This window comes from Canis lupus, chromosome 2, assembly GCF_003254725.2.
Source record: "Canis lupus dingo isolate Sandy chromosome 2, ASM325472v2, whole genome shotgun sequence".
Classification (NCBI taxonomy): Eukaryota; Metazoa; Chordata; class Mammalia; order Carnivora; family Canidae; genus Canis; species Canis lupus.
The window spans coordinates 1,985,269-2,002,365 of record NC_064244.1 but is presented as its reverse complement, the minus strand read 5'-3'; the positions used below and the strand labels follow the sequence as shown (position 1 = coordinate 2,002,365).

The 17,097-nt window shown below is 38.6% G+C and overlaps 1 protein-coding gene across 6 annotated transcripts in view; it reads right to left on the bottom strand.

Moving 5' to 3' along the window:
• Positions 1-17,097, bottom strand: part of CUL2 (cullin 2) — a 166,580-nt gene that overhangs the window by 115,023 nt on the left and 34,460 nt on the right. The window lies entirely within an intron of this gene.

Here is a 17,097-nt window from a genome sequence, read left to right as displayed (position 1 = left end):
ATTAATGTGGTGTCTCACAATTATTGATTTGTATATGTGGAACCATTTTTGCTCCTCAGAATAAATCCCGTTTGATTATGGTGTATGATCCTTTTAATGTACTATTGAATTCAGCTTGCTAGTATTTTGTTAAGGATTTTTGCCTCTATATTTATCTGGGAAGTTAGCCTGTAATTTCTTTTTCTTGCAGTGTCCTTGTCGGGCTGGCCTCATAAAATGAGATTGAAAGTGTTCCCTTCTCTTCAATTTTTTTGGAAAGAGTTTGAGAAGAACTGATACTAATTCCTCATTGAATGTTTGGTATAATTCACCCACAAGTCATCTGGTCCTGGGATTTTCTTTTTTGGGAGGATATTGATCACTGAATTAATCTTATTTGTTATTGGTCTGTTCTGATTTTCTCTTTTTTTATGATTCAGCCTTGGTAGCTGTAGGTGTCCATGGAGTGGCAAGAGCCAGTTGCAGATACAAATGTAGTTGGTAGGAGCTGAGGCAAGCCACAAGGGCTGGGGCCAACTGTGGGTGCTCTTGTAGCTGTAGGGGTGCTGGCTGTCAACATGTGCTCCCATGGCTGCCAGATCTTACCACAGATGCACGGCAAAGGAGGCCAGTGTTGGGAGTCAGGCTGGATTCATACGGGTATACAACTGGAAGGGCTGGCTAGCAGCAGGTGAGCCTCATTGTACAGGCCAGTGGCAGGAGACAGTACCCACAAGAAGCTGTGGGGGCCCTGGCTGTGGGCATGCACTCCTGTGTCTCCACAGTCTCTCCGCAGGTGTGACAGTGGCAGTGAAGGCCAGCAAAGTGAGTCCAAGTAGGAGCATGCAGGTATGCAGCAGAGGTGGGACAGCTGTAGGTGAGTCCATTAGTGCCAGCCCGTAATAGGAGATAGAATTGAATCCAGACTCACAAACAGCTGTGAGGATCTTGGCTGCCAGCATGCACTTCCTTGGCTGTAGGATCTTACCATGTGCTTGCACACATCAGTGGAGACCAGTGACAGGCATCGGGCCACTGGTGTGCAGTTTATACCTGGAGGGGCTATTCTCATGTGCACACACATTGGTGGGGGGCAGCTGTGGGGGTCTTGGCTGGATTCCTGCATTTGTCAGCTATAGAGGCCTGCACTACAGCAGGCACAGGGTAGGGGGTGGTGTGGGGGTGGGGAGAATGCTTAGGGAGCCAGGGGAAACTCAGGTATCTGGCATCTGGGAATGGGAAAATACCTGTGTGGGGGTGAGGGTGGGGGAGTGGGGATGGAAAAATCTGTAGGAGGTCTGTGGCAACCGTGCTGGTCACTGGTATCTTCAGTGGTGAACCCACTAGAATACCCTGTAGTACTGGTCACTAGGGACTAAGGTCAATCCCACCGAGAGCCTGTTTTGAGTCCTTGTTCCCAGTCATCTCTATACATCTCAGCTTCACCTGTCTCTGCTGGGGTGAAACCAAAGCAGGTCTTTCATGGGTGGTGGGATGGCGGGGTGGGGGGGTGCAGTTTTGGAAGGTTGGGGAAACTGGTTGCTCATCTACTCTCCTTTTCCTAGTGAAGGGGACTATTTCTAGCTTGGGAGTTCCCACTCGGCACTGAGTCATGCCCACTTGGAAAGTGGAATGATGCAGGAAAAATTAAGCTGTTTTTCTTCCTTTTTTGTGCAGTAATTCTCCAGTTCTCTATTCCACAGTGTTTTTAAATGGACTCCATATCTCTCCCAGAGCCATTCTTGGTCATGGATAGCTGTTTTATTGTTGATCTTTAGAGGGTGACAGACTCAAAAGTCTCCTACACTGCCATTTTGGTCTTATACTTTGTTCTTAATGCCTTTCCTTTATTTTTTAAAAAGATTTTATTTATTCATGGTAAGCAATAGTGCATGTATTTTATTTATTCATGAGAGACACAGAAAGAGAGAGGCAGAGACATAGACAGAGAGAGAAGCAGGCTCCCTGCAGGGAGCCCAATGCAGGACTTGATTTCAGGACCCGGGATCATGCCCTGAGCCGAAGGCAGACGCTCAACCGCTGAGCCAGCAAGGTGTCCCAATACTTCTCCTTTAGAGTATCTTTATGCATTCATAGCTTTTTATATATTGAAATTATTCCAATAAAGTATAATTATCATTCTTTGAATGCTCAAGTTATCAAAGTTTGGCCAGAGAGATCTTAGCTGTTCCTATGTCTGTTCATTGATACTGCAGAATTTTGATTCTGGCAATAAGATGTTCTTTGCCCATTTAAAAGTTCCCTGCATGGAGATAAGAAATCAGAAAACTTTATAAGGAATACTGGTTCCCTATAGTAGTGAATAGTATTAGGGACTAAAATTTGAGTATTAGGGATAGATTATTTTAGTCAAACACTGTGGAATACAGGATAACAGCACTGCAAAGGCAGTTCAGTGACAAAACTAGAAACAGTATTTCCCACATGAGAAATACTATGCAGCTGTTAAAAACAATAAGGTGAAAGACTCTTAATGAAGCCATATTCTTGGGAACTAATAGACCCTCCTTCCCCTGCACTTCCAACCCCAGCCTATTTTCTGCCCCCATGCCAAATAGTTCCTGGAATCAAAAGCAGCTGGGTGAGGTGTTAGTCTTTATTGGGAGTGATGACTCATGTGAGGCACTCAGAACTCCCTGGCGAATACCAATATTAGTATGCTAAAAAGAACTACTATTTCAGTAGACTTTTTATCCTGTCTCAGAGGCTAGAAGAACACAGAGGGAATGGGGAAGAGAGAAGCTTCTATCCTAGCAAGGAACTACTAGCTTGCCTGTGCACTGCCACAGGCTAAACATTTTTTCATCTTTTACCTCCTATAGCTTCTGCTCATTAATATACCTAGATAAGCAGACCTAAAGCTCAATGATAAAATATGGAAAAAGAATGGTCATACTATAGCTCCCAGAGGGGGAAAGGCCAGGCAGCATAAGGAATTTTTAATAATGATTAAACCAAAATGCTAGAAAAGACAGATAAAAATCTGAAGATAAAAAAAAATGGACAAACAATAAAAATACTTAAAAGGATTCAAGTACAACACTTAAAAATAATTTTCCAATTAAAAAGTTCAGAAGACCAGGGGTGCCTGGGTGGCTCAGTTGGTTAAAGTCAGACTCTTGATTTTGGCTCAGGTCTTGGTCTCAGGGTTGTGGGATTGAGCTCCATGCCAGGCTCCATGCTAGGTGTGGAATCTGCTTGTTTTTCTCCCTCTGTTCCTCCCCCTGCTCACATGCTCTCCCTTTCTTTCTCTCAAATACATAAATAAATAAACTTTTTATTTTTTTTAAGATTTTATTTATTTATTCATGAGAGACACAGAGAGGGAGAGAGAGGCAGAGACACAGGCAGAGGGAGAAGCAGGCTCCATGCAGGGAGCCTGACGTGGAACTCCATCCCGGGTCTCCAGGATCAGCCCTGGGCTAAAAGTGGCACTAAACCGCTGAGCTACCCAGGCAGCCCTAAATAAATTCTTTTTAAAAGTTCAGCAGACCATTTTAATAATGGTGCTGGAGCAACTGGACATCTACAGCGCCCCCCCCCAAAAAAAGAATCTCAATATAAGTCTCATATCTTATATAAAAAACACAAAAATTAATAACGGACTTAAAACTATGGAACTTTTAGAAAGACATAAAGGATATAGTCTTCAAGATCTAGTTCTAATCAAAGAAGACTTTGACCATGAAAACATGACCTATGAAAAGAAAAAATTGATAAATGGGTTTCATCAAAATTAAAAACTTATTCTGCATAAGATTCTGTGAAGAGGGGGATCCCTGGGTGGCACAGCAGTTTAGCGCCTCCCTTTGGCCCAGGGCGCGATCCTGGAGACCCGGGATCAAGTCCCACGTCGGGCTCCCGGTGCATGGAGCCTGCTTCTCCCTCTGCCTGTGTCTCTGCCTCTGTCTCTCTCTCACTGTGTGCCTATCATGAATAAATAAAATTTAAAAAAAAAATTAAAAAAAAAAAAAGATTGTGTGAAGAGGATGAAAAAAAAAGATTCTGTGAAGAGGATGAAAAGACAAGTAGGATCTTGCATACTATATATCTGACAAGGGTTTTGGTATGGTCTGAATGTTTGTGTCCTCCCAAAATTCATATGTTGAAATTCTAACCCCAAGAAGATGGTATTAGTAGTAGGTGGGGTCATTGGGAGGTGATAAAGACATGAAGTTTCCACCTTCATGACTGGGATTAGTTCCTTGTCAAAAGGCTCTATGGAGGCACCAAGCCCCTTTCACCACGGGAGGATACAATGAGAAATCTGCAACACAAAAGAGGGCCTTCATCTAGATATGCTGGCATCCTGATCTCAGACTTCCAGCCTCCAGAACTGTGAGAGATAAATTTCTCTTATTTATAAGATACCCAGTCTGTGGTACTTCCTTATTGCAGCCTGAATGAACTAAGACAGCACTCATGTCTGGAATACATAAAGAATTCTCAAAACTGAATAGTAGAAAACCAAAAATTCTCAATAGAAAGTAGGCAAAAATATGAAGAAGCATTTCATTGAAGAGGATATACAAATGAAAAATAAAACATGAAGAGTTGTTAAACCTCATTAGCTCTTAGCAAAGTGCAAATTAAAACCACAATGTGCTATCACTATACATCTTTTAGAATTACTAAAATAAAAAATAATGATAATACCAACTGCTAGTGAGAATGCAGAAAAATGATCAATTTTCAAACATCATTGGTTGGAATAAAAAGTGGAATCACTTTTATATCCAATAAATATTTTGGAGGTTTCTTTGAAAACTGAACATACAATGACTCTACAACCTAGCAGTTTCACTTTTGGGCATTTATCTTAGAGAAATAAAGAGTTGAATTCACACAAGAAACCATATATAAATGTTCAAAGAAGCTTTACCTATGGGGCTCCTGGGTGGCTCAGTCAGTTAAGCCTTCACCTTTGGCTCAGGTCATGATCTCAGGGTCCTGGGATCAGGCCCTCGGTCAGACTCCCTATTCAGTAAAGAGCCTGCTTGTCCTTCTTTCTCTGCCTCTCCCCCCAACTCATGCTCGATTGCTCTCTCTCTCTCTCTCTCTCTCTCTCACTCTATCTCAAATAAATTATTTTATTTATTTTTTTAAAGATTTTATCTTTAAAAAATCTTTTAACAAAATAAAAAGAAAAATAAGCTTTATCTGTAATAGCCAAAACCTGTAAATACCCAGATGTCCTTCAGTGGGTGACTGGATTACATGACTTGAAAAACAGAATGAAAAGAAAAATATGAGGAGCAGAGGGCAGAGGGAAGAAATGGATATGGGGGAATGAATATACTCTATGGACCTCATTTTTTGGGGGTAAAAGAGTGTCCTTGATGGGTGAAATAGTGCATATAATTGGCTAAAATAATGGATAAAATAAAGACCAAATTATACAATGATAAAAGGTACAACTTTATATATATAATATTTATATTATACATAGAGTACAAATAATAGACAAGGAGAGATAAATATAAATAACAATGCATACACAACTTCTAGATTTGGACATATCTATTGAATAAAGATAAGTAGCTGCAAAATTAAACAATTTAAAAAGGCTTATGTGATAAAATAACACTTCAGATGTATCTATACAAATAGTCAGGACAAAACTAATAAAATTGGCCTTACTTTGTGTTAAACAATAATTTTTCTTTCAAGATTATTTTGATCACAAGATGAGAGATTACAGGGAAAAATTTTGTTTCAAAGGAAAACCAGGTATTACTTATAGCACATCTTTCCTGTTTATCCCCCTTTGGGGGGGCTTCTGCTTTTCATTGTCTTTGAATATTTTATACTCTCCAATTTGTAAATAACTGAAATACACCATAGACCTGCAATTGATTTCACTTTTTCATCTCTCTTAGATCAGTAGAAAAAAAAATTTCACAAGTCTCAATAAATGCAAAAAGGTTGAAACCATATCATGCATCTTTTCCAACCACAAGAAAAAAATCTAGAAAGACCACGAACACATGGAGGTTAAATAGCATGTTACTAGATAATAAATGGGTCAACCAAGAAATCAATGAGGAAATTTAAAAAAATACATAGAGAGAAATAAAAACAAAAACATAATGGTCAAAAATCTTTGGGATGCAGCAAAAGCCATTCTAGTAGGGAAGATTATAGTTATACAGGCAAACCTCAAGTAGCAAGAAAAATCTCCAATAAACAACCTGACCCATAATGAAAGGAACTATAGAAAGAAGAACAGACAAAACCCAAAACCAGTAGAAGGAAGAAAATAAAGATTAGAGCAGAAATAAATGAACTAGAAAAAGCAATAGAACAAATCAATGAAATCAGGAGCTGGTTCTATGAAAAGATTGACAAAATTGCTAAAACTTTAGAAAGACTCATCCAAACAAAAACAAAAGAAACAAACACAATAAACAAAAGGAGGAAAGAAAAGAAAGGATTCAAATAAAAAGTGAAAGAAGAGAAATAATCACCAACACCACAGAAATACAAAGGATTATAGAGAATATCATGAAAAATTACATGGCAACAAATTGGACAACCTAGAAAAAAATGATAAATTCCTAGAAATATATAACTTTCCAAAACTGGGAAGAAATAGGAAGAGAAAATCTGAACAGACCAAGTAATAGCAATGAATTAGAATTAGTAATCTAAAATGCCCATACTACCCAAAAACAGATTTAATGCAACCCTTATAAAAACACCAATAGCATTTTTCACAGAGCTAGACAAAAGATCCCAAAATTTGTATGGAGTCACAAAACAAAACAAAACAAAACAAACCTTGAATAGCCAAAGCAAACTTGAGAAAGAACAAAGCTGGAGGCATCACAATCCCAGATTTCAAGATATACTACAAAGTTATAGTAATCAAAACAGTATGGTACTGGCACAAAAACAGACACACAGATCAATAGAACAGAGCAAAGAGCCCAGAAGTGAACCCACACTCACATGATCAATTAATCTACAACAAAGGAGGCAAGAATATACAATAGGGAAAAGAGAATCTCTTTAATGAATGGTTTTGGGAAAATCATACAGCTACCTGCAAAAAATGAAACTGGACCACATTCTTTTTTTTTTTTTTTTTTTATGATAGTCACAGAGAGAGAGAGAGAGAGAGGCAGAGACACAGGCAGAGGGAGAAGCAGGCTCCATGCCGGGAGCCCGACATGGGATTCGATCCCGGGTGTCCAGGATCAGGCCCTGGGCCAAAGGCAGGCGCCAAACCGCTGCGCCACCCAGGGATCCCACTGGACCACATTCTTATAGCAAACATAAAACAAACTCAAAATGGATTAAGAAATTAAATGTAACATCTGAAACCACTAAACCCCTAAAAGAAAATATAGGCTTCCCTGAACATCAGTATTAGCAATATGTTTTTGGTTCTGTCTCCTTAGGCAAGGGCAACAAAAGCAAAAATAAACACTTGGGGTTATAGCAAACTAAGCAGCTTTTGCACAGCAAAGTGAATCATTAAAAGATGAAATGGCAACCTACCAAATGCAAGAAGATATTTGCAAATAATATATCTGATAAGAGGTTACTATCCAAAATATATAAATAATTCATATAACTCAACACCAAAAAATTCCAAACAATTCAGTTTTAAAAAACGAGCAGATGACCTAAATAGGTATTCTGCCAAAGAAAACTTATAGATGGCCAACAGACACAGGAATAGGTGCTAAACAACATTAATCATCAGGGAAGTACAAATCACAACCACAATGAAATATCATCTCACACAAGTCAGAATGGCTAGTATCAAAAAGCCATAAAATAGTAAATGTTGGTAAGGATTTAGAGGAGGGAAATCCTCATGTACAGTTGGTGGGAATGTAAATTGGTGCCACCACTATGGAACACAGTGTGGAGATTCCTCAAAATCTCAAAAAATAGATTTATCATATGATCCAGCAATGGGATTTATGCAATGAAAACAAAAACACTTATTCTAAAAATATATGCACCCTATGTTCATTGCAACAGTATTTACAGTAACTAAGACATGGAAGCAACATAAATGTTCATCAATAGATGAATCAATAAAGAAGATGTGATATACATACATACATACACACACACACACACACACACACACACGGAATGCAATATTACTCTGCCATAAAAAAGAATGAAATCTTGCCATTTGCAACAACATGGATGTATCCAGAGTGCATTATGCTAAGTGAAATAACATAGACAAAGGAAGGCAAATATCATATTACTTCACTTGTGGAATCTAACAAACAAAACAGAAACAGTCCCATGGACAATGAACAAACTGGTTGTCAGAGAGGAGCTGGGTGGAGGGATGGGTGAAATGGGTGAGGGGGATTAACAGGTACAACCTGACGGTCATAAAAGAAATAAGTCACAGGGTTGTAAAGTACAGCATGAGGAATTTGATCAGTAATATTACAATAACTTTGTATAATGGCAAATAGTAAGTATAGTCATCATGATGATCATTTCATCATGTAAATAAATATCAAATCACTATGTTATATACCTGAAACTAATGTAGTATATGCCAACCATACTTCAATTTTAAAAAATAAACAAAATAAAAAATAAAGAAACTGAAGAACATACAAGTAAATGGAAAGATATTCTGTGTTCATGGATTGAAAGAATTAATAATTATTGGTAAATGTCCATTCTACCCAAAGCAATCTATAGATTCAACACAAGTTCCTATCAAATTCTAATGGCATTAAAGCCAAATGCCAAAGAAATCTTGAGAAAGAACAAAGTAGAAGACATCATACTTCCTGATTTCGAAGTATTTTATAAAGGTGTGGTAATCGGGGATCCCTGGGTGGCGCAGCGGTTTAGCGCCTGCCTTTGGCCCAGGGCGCGATCCTGGAGACCCAGGATCGAATCCCACGTCGGGCTCCCGGTGCATGGAGCCTGCTTCTCCCTCTGCCTATGTCTCTGCCTCTCTCTCTCTCTCTCTCTCTCTCTCTCTCTCTGTGTGACTATCATAAATAAATAAAAAATAAAATAAAAAAAAAAAAGGTGTGGTAATCAAAATAGTATGGTACTGATGTAAAAACACACAAAGATCGGTGGAACAGTATAGATAGCCCATGCATATATGGCCAATTGATCTTTGACAAGGATACCAAGAATACAAAATGAGGAAAGGATTGTCTTTTAAATAAATAGTGCTGAGAAAACTGGATATTCACATGCAAAAGTATGAAACTGGATCACAAAAATCTACTCAAAATGGATTAAAGACTTAAACTATAAAAGTTTTAGAGTAGTTGGGGGGAAAATCATTGCAATGGTCTTGACAATGATTTTTTTGGATATGACACCAAAAGCACATGCAGGAAAAGCAAAAATAAACAAGTGAGAATACATTAAACTAAAAATCTTCTGCAAATAAAGCAATCAACTAAATGAAAAAGCAGCTATAAAATGTGAGAAAATATTTGCAAACCATATATCAGATAAAGGGTTAATAACCAAAATATATACAGAACATGTACAACTCAGTAGTCAAAAAAAAAAAAAAAATCCAATTAAATGATCAGAGGAGGGACGCCTGGGTGGCTCAGCAGTTTAGCTCCTGCCTTAGGCCCAGGGCATGATCCTGGAGTCCGGGGATGGAGTCCCACATCAGGCTCCCTGCATGGAGCCTGCTTCTCCCTCTGCCTGTGTCTGCCTCTCTCTCTCTCTCTCTCTCTCTCTCTCTCTCTGTGTGTCTCTCATGAATAAATAAATAAAATCTTAAAAAAGAAAAAAAGGTCAGAGGACTTGAATAGCCATTTTTCCAAAGAAGATATACAAATGGCCAACAAGTACATGAAAAGGTCTCATCACTAATCATCAGGGAATAGAAAATTGAAACTACATTGAGATATCACCTCACACCTGTTAGGATGTGCATGACCAAAAATCAGAAAATAACAAGCATTGGTGAGGATGTGGAGGAAAGGAACTACCTGTACACCTTTGGTGGGAATGCAAATTGGAGTAGCCACTAAGGAAAACAGTATGGACACACCACCAAAAATAAACAATTGAGCTACCGCATGATATAGAAATTCCACTTCTGGATATTTATCCAAATGAATTGAAATCAGGATTTTTTTTTTTTTTTGAAATCAGGATTTTGAAGAGAAACTTGCACTCCCACATTTACTACCACATTACTCATAATAGGCAAGGTATGGAAACAATTTAAATGTTCATTAATGGATGAATGGGTAAAGAAAATGTTTTATATACATACAATGGAATATTATTCAGACTCTAAAAAGAAAGAAATCTTGCCATATGTGACAATGTGATAGATTTGGAGGACAGTATGTTAAGTGAAAGAAGTCAGAGAATGACAAGATCTCACTTCTAGTATGTGGAATCTAAAATAGTCAAACTCATAGAAACAGAGACTAGAATGGTGGTTTCCAGGGTCTGTGAGTAGGGAAAACTGGGGACATAAAGGTCAAAGGGTACACAGTTTCATTATGTTGGGCAAATAAGTTATGGAGAGCTGCTATTTAGCATAGTTCTTTAGCTAACAATACTCTATTGTGTACTTAAAATCTGCTAAAAGAATAAATAAAAAAATTTAAAAAAAATAAAAATAAAAAGGGATCCCTGGGTGGCGCAGCGGTTTGGCGCCTGCCTTTGGCCCAGGGCGCGATCCTGGAGACCCGGGATCGAATCCCACGTCGGGCTCCCGGTGCATGGAGCCTGCTTCTCCCTCTGCCTGTGTCTCTGCCTCTCTCTCTCTCTGTAACTATCATAAATAAATAAAAAAATTTAAAAAAAATAAAAATAAAAAAAATAAAAAAAAATCTGCTAAAAGAGTAGTTCTCTTATGTTAAGTGTTCTTTGAATCATCATCATCATCATTTACATCTTCATATCACAAAGGGAGAAAGAGGAAGTTTGCTGAGGCAATGGATACATCAATGACCCTGATGGTGGTGATGGTTTCATGAGTGTATACTTAAAGTCAGACTTGTATACATTAAGTTAAAAGATGTGCAGGTTTTTACATGTCGACCTCAATAAAGTGATTTAAAAGAAAATGAAGATAAATAGCAACAATTTTAAAAAGTCTTTGACATGTGGTGATCCTACATGAGAAGTACACTTTTTTTTTCTTAATCATATTTTAACATATAAAAAATAAAATAATTGAACTAAACTCAATTTAACATTTAGTTAAACATAGAACGTTTATATACACTGGATGTCCATAGACTATAAAAATTGATGTTACTTGACAAAGAAACATTTAGAATGTTTTTATTTTTTAATTTAAATTTTTTTTTAATTTTTAAAAGATTTTATTTATTTGACATAGAGAGAGAGAGAGAGCACAAGCAGGTGGAGCAGGAGAGGAAAAAGCAGGGAGCCCAATGCAGAGCTTGATCCCAGGACCCCAGGACCCCAGGACCCCGGATCATGATCTGAACTGAAGGCAGATGCCCAACCATCTGAGCCACTCAGACACCCCTAGAATGTTTTTTTGAAGTAGAATTTAAAAAAATTATAGGTCATATTTCTGATCATAATTTCCTCAAAATGATTTTCATTCTAAAAATTGTTTAAACCTATTTTCACCATAACTCCTGGAATTGTAATTCTTCCCCCAAACTATAATTATACCTACCCATTCAGTTTATCCTTGCCATCATTTTATTAATGAAAAAATTATGATTAGGCTTCTAAGTTGTTGATGGTGGTCCTAGTGCCATCTATAGAGCTAGAGGATATGAGGAACATTCATACTTTACTATCTTGGCTCTGAGTACCCAAACATGCTCAGTGTAGGTAATATACAATAGGGAAAATATAGTGTCTTCTTGTTATTATTGTTGTTTTAAGATTTATTTATTTTAGAAAGGGGGGAGGGGCAGAGGGAGAGAATCCTCAAGCAGCCTCCCCACCAAGTGTGGGTCCTGCCCTCAATCCTGAGATCATGACCTGAGCCAAAATTAAGAAGTGGAGGCTCAACCAACTGAGCCACCAAGGTGCCCCTCCATCTTTTTCTTAAAGTAGGCTCCATGCCTAGCATGGAGCCCAACACAGGGCTCAAACCCAAAACCCTGAGATCAAGACCTGAGCTGAGATCAAGACTCAGACACTCAACCAACTGAGCCACCCAGGCGCCTCTATAGTCTCTTTCCTTTATTTTTTAAGTTTTTATTAAAATTTCAGTTAGGGGGCACCTAGATGGCTCAATTGGCTAAGCAGCTGCCTTCAACTCAGGTCATAATCTCAGGGTCCTGGATTGAGTTCCATGTCGGGCTCCCTGCTCAGCAAGGAGTCTGCTTCTCCTTCTCCCTCTGCTCTTCTCCCTTTGCTTGTTCTTTCTCTCTCTCTCAAATATATTTTTGAAAAATCTTTAAATTCCAGTTAGTTAACATATAGTGTAGTATTAATTTCAGGTGTAAACTGTAGTGATTCAACACTTCCATACAGCACCCAGCGTTATCACAAGTGCACTCCTTAATCCCTATCTCCTATTTTACCCATCACCACCCACCTCTCTACAGGTAAGAGTCTATTTCTTGGAAGATAGTCTCTAACAAGTGCTAATAAAGAGAAATTCTTTGGATTTACAGATTTCTTTAGGGTATTGCTGAGCTAAATGTACACAGAACAACCTGAAGTTGACAGAGAAAAGACTTCTTTCATGCTTAGCCGTCAACTAGCCAATACTCTGACTCCACAGTTAGTAGGTACTTGAGCAGTATCTCAACAGCAATCTGTCACTTCCAGGCTTAGACTCCTTCTGGGCTTGGGAAACTTTCCTAGTTCACAATTTCCTAATAGGGAGTGTCACAAATTTTTAAAATTCTTCTATAGCTTCCTGTTTCTATTAACTCCAATCCCCACCCTTTTATACACTCTCATTCTAAATTTCTTCTTTCTTCTATTTCCCTGATAAAATTCCCAGTCACACTCTGGGAAATCAAACTCAAATCACCAGCACACACACAAAAAGGTATTTTCATTCCATTCAGAAAAATGTCCCCTTCCAACTTTATTCCAATTTCCCCCATAATGGGCTGAACAACTCCTAAAGCAGGGAAGGAAAATAAGGGGCCATGCTAATTGTTTTCAATGTTAATCTTCCACACCCTGCTACAAAGAACAAAGAAGTATGTGTTAATATATAAAGAAAAAGTATGGTTTCATGTTTTCTAGTTTTGTCATTCAACCCTAGGAGGTAGGCAGGACAAGTATTATTATACCATTTCACAAAAGAGAAAATGGACTAAAAGACTCAACTTCATCAAAGATGAGAATTTTTGGCTTTGAGAATATTAACCCAGAATTTTAAATTCTCTACCTCACTATCTTTCAAAAATCTGTTGCTGGGTCACTACTTCAGCATCAAGAAGAGCATTTGAGGGGATCCCTGGGTGGCGCAGCGGTTTAGCGCTTGCCTTTGGCTCAGGGCTCGATTCTGGAGACCCGGGATGGAATCCCATGTCGGGCTCCCAGTGCATGGAGCCTGCTTCTCCCTCTGCCTATGTCTCTGCATCTCTCTCTCTCTGTGTGTGTGACTATCATAAATAAATAAAAATTAAAAAAAAATAAAGTTCATTTAAAAAAAAAGAAGAAGAGCATTTGAGGATGACTAATTAATTGAGCATGTAATTTGACCTTTTTCTCTAGTAAAGATGAAAGGTATTAAGCCATCAACAGACATTCACCTCATCTCTCTTGGGCTTAAAATTGTAGGAAAGATAGCCTACAGCTATAGGACCATGCTTTCACCATGCAGCTAACTCGTTTATACAAAGGTCAAATTTTGATCTCATTAGTACCATGTCTAGCCATATGTGAGAAAGTGTTTTAAATATTATTTAATATTTAAATATATTAACTTAATCAAAGTCCCTGATTTGATTTTTAGGGTCAATAGTTATCCAGCCATTCTGCAAGTCAGAATGAAGAGTTAAGTGATGGAAGTGTCAACACATTAGATTCATGCCTACTAATTCCCAGTGTAGAACCTTTGAGACCAAGATCTAGACCCCCTCAGCTAAAAGCATGCAGGATCTTTGTACAGCCTGGTCATCACTACTCAGGCTAACACTCTTGTTTCCTCTGGATCAACTCCTACTTCTCCTATAATACCTCGACTCCAAACCAATCTTTGTATAACTCAGTTCTACTCCAATGACAAAAGTGTAATTGGAAGATGTGTAAGTCCAGAACTAGAGCAGCCGCTTTTGCCATTGGTAATAACACAGCTTGTGCTCCACTCATTGCTCTAATTCTGGCACCGCAGAGGGAAACGGTGTCTAATTAGAGAGAGTTTAGTAATAACAGACTACAAGAAACAGAAGATCTGTGTTGTAGCTTTAACATCACACAAGTCATTTAAATTTGTCTTGGTAATAAGAAACTCAAACTAGGTGATTTTCAGTGTTAGTTCCAGCCCAAACTGTTGAAATCCCATAAAATCTAAGTTAAATAATGCTATCTATTAAGGGAAAGAACTAGTTGTAAAATCAGTATGCTAAGCTCGCTAATATTTTTTTCATTCAGTGTCTAATCTGCTTGATCTCTATATATTTTTTTAAATTTATTTATTTATGATAGTCACAGAGAGAGAGAGAGAGAGAGGCAGAGACACAGGCAGAGGGAGAAGCAGGCTCCATGCAGGGAGCCCGATGTGGGATTCGATCCCGGGTCTCCAGGATCGCGCCCTGGGCCAAAGGCAGGCGCCAAACCGCTGCGCCACCCAGGGATCCCATAATCTGCTTGATCTCTATAAATGGTGTAAACTAGACATCAAGGAGACTTCCAGGTGTACCACCCCAATTCTACTTGCCTCAAAATTGATACATGTATCAATGCATGGTTTTCTCCAGCCTGTTTATTTTTATTTTTTTAAAGATTTTATTTTATTGTTTATTCATGAGACACAGAGAGAGAGGGAGAGAGAAAGAGAGAGAGAGAGAGAGAGGCAGAGACACAGGCAGAGGGAGAAGCAGGCTCCATGCAGGGAGCCTGATGTGGGACTCAATCCCGGGACTCCAGGATCATGCCCTGGGCCAAAGGCAGGCACTAAACTGCTGAGCCACCCAGCGATCCCCTCTCTAGCCTGTTTAGACTAATATTGTTCTCATATTCTGTCCCTTATTCATCCTTCCTAACTGTATTTAAAGTGTCACAATGAAATGAAACTTCACCAAATCCAGGACTTGAGAGCTCCTCTTTAAGATAAGAAGAATACAAAATTACAAATAATAGGGATGACTGGGTGGCTCAGAAGTTGAGCATCTGCCTTCATCCCAGGGCGTGATCCTGGAGTCCTGGGATTGAGTTCCACGTTGGGCTCCCTGCATGGAGCCTGCTTCTCTCTCTTCCTGTGTCTCTGCCTCTCTGTGTGTGTCTCTCATGAATAAATAAATAAAATCTTTTAAAAAAAATTACAAATAATAATATTAGGGCCCAGAAGGAGGGCTCTGAAAGGAATTTAAGCTTCATCAACTTTATGGCAAACCAGTTCTGTCTCTAACATTTAGATGAGCTTAAGTACAGCCCACTAGCTGTTAAGAAAACAGTACTGAGACACATACATTTACACACATACACTTCCATGGATGCACAAATCCAGAAGATAGTGCCAGATATTCCTTTACTTTTTTTTTTTTTAAAGTAAACTACACCCAATTTAGGGCTTAAACTCACAATCCCAAGATCAAGAGTCACATACTCTACCAAATAAGCCAGGCTACCACTCCTACTTATTTACTTTTTCCACTAAGTTTCACCCTTTCATTATCTGGTCTTCTTCCCAATTCTCTCCTTCATCTTCACCAACTCAGGCTTTTCTTCTCCGTTTTATTTGGCTTGTCTAAAACCTTGTGATGAGGGAGAATAGACTGCTGGCCCTCTTTTCTGGTTCTCATGTTAAAGATAGGTGAAATTTTAGAAAAGCATAGTAATGTGCAAACACTAGGCAGTTAATAAATCAATGTCAAATTAATTCAATTTATAGGTCAACATAGAATCAAGATTCTTTATATTCAGGCTCCAGAAATTGATTGAAACAAACAGCATGACATTTAGGAAAGATTAAAAGTGATGCCCTGGATTTAGGTTCAAAAAAATTAAATAATTACACACAACAAAGGGAGTATAATTAACGTTAGTCACAAGCTTTAATAAAAACCATGAACCTGGCTCCTGAAGCAGTCTCCTCTAAAAAAAAAAATCTATGAAAAGGTCAAACATCAGCAAGTACCATAAAAAACTTCACCCACAAAAAATGAGATGTTGGCACAGGACAATGTATATGTAGATAGCTATGAAAGATGACATTTATTGAAACAAAGGATTAATGGGTTAGGGAGTTGGAGGCTAAATCAAAATACGTAGATCTACTGTTATCATTAAAACTCCTTTTGGAAAAAAAAACAAAAAACGGAAGATAAATTATGTCTGCATTGCCCTTACCTGGTTTTGAAAACAGAGTGGTTTTAATCTAAAAAGGGGGTATAGACAATGTGTTTGAAAGCAGGGTGAAGGCCAAGATTTAGAGACAAGGGTGGCTTACTCAAGCACTTCTCATAATTGCCAATAAACAGATATGCATTGTCTATCTAGAAAGACACATTTAGAAACTAAGTGGGATCCCTGGGTGGTGCAGCGGTTTAGCACCTGCGTTTGGCCCAGGGCGCGATCCTGGAGACCTGGGATCGAGTACCACGTTGGGCTCCCTGCATGGAGCCTGCTTCTCCCTCTGCCTGTGTCTCTGCCTCTCTCTCTCTCTGTGTGTGACTATCATAAATAAATAAAAATTAAAAAGAAAAACTGCATAACTGTTGTCTAGAGAGAACTAGGGACACAGAAACAGGAGAGAGTCATTACTTCACCCTTTAGTGTGATCTGAATTTTGTCCCAAGGTTATATACTATATACTGAACTTTTTTTTTAATTTATTTTTTTTAATTTTTATTTATTTATGATAGTCACAGAGAGAGAGAGAGGCAGAGACACAGGCAGAGGGAGAAGCAGGCTCCATGCACTGGGAGCCTGATGTGGGATTCGATCCTGGGTCTCCAGGATCGCGCCCTGGGCCAAAGGCAGGCGCCAAAC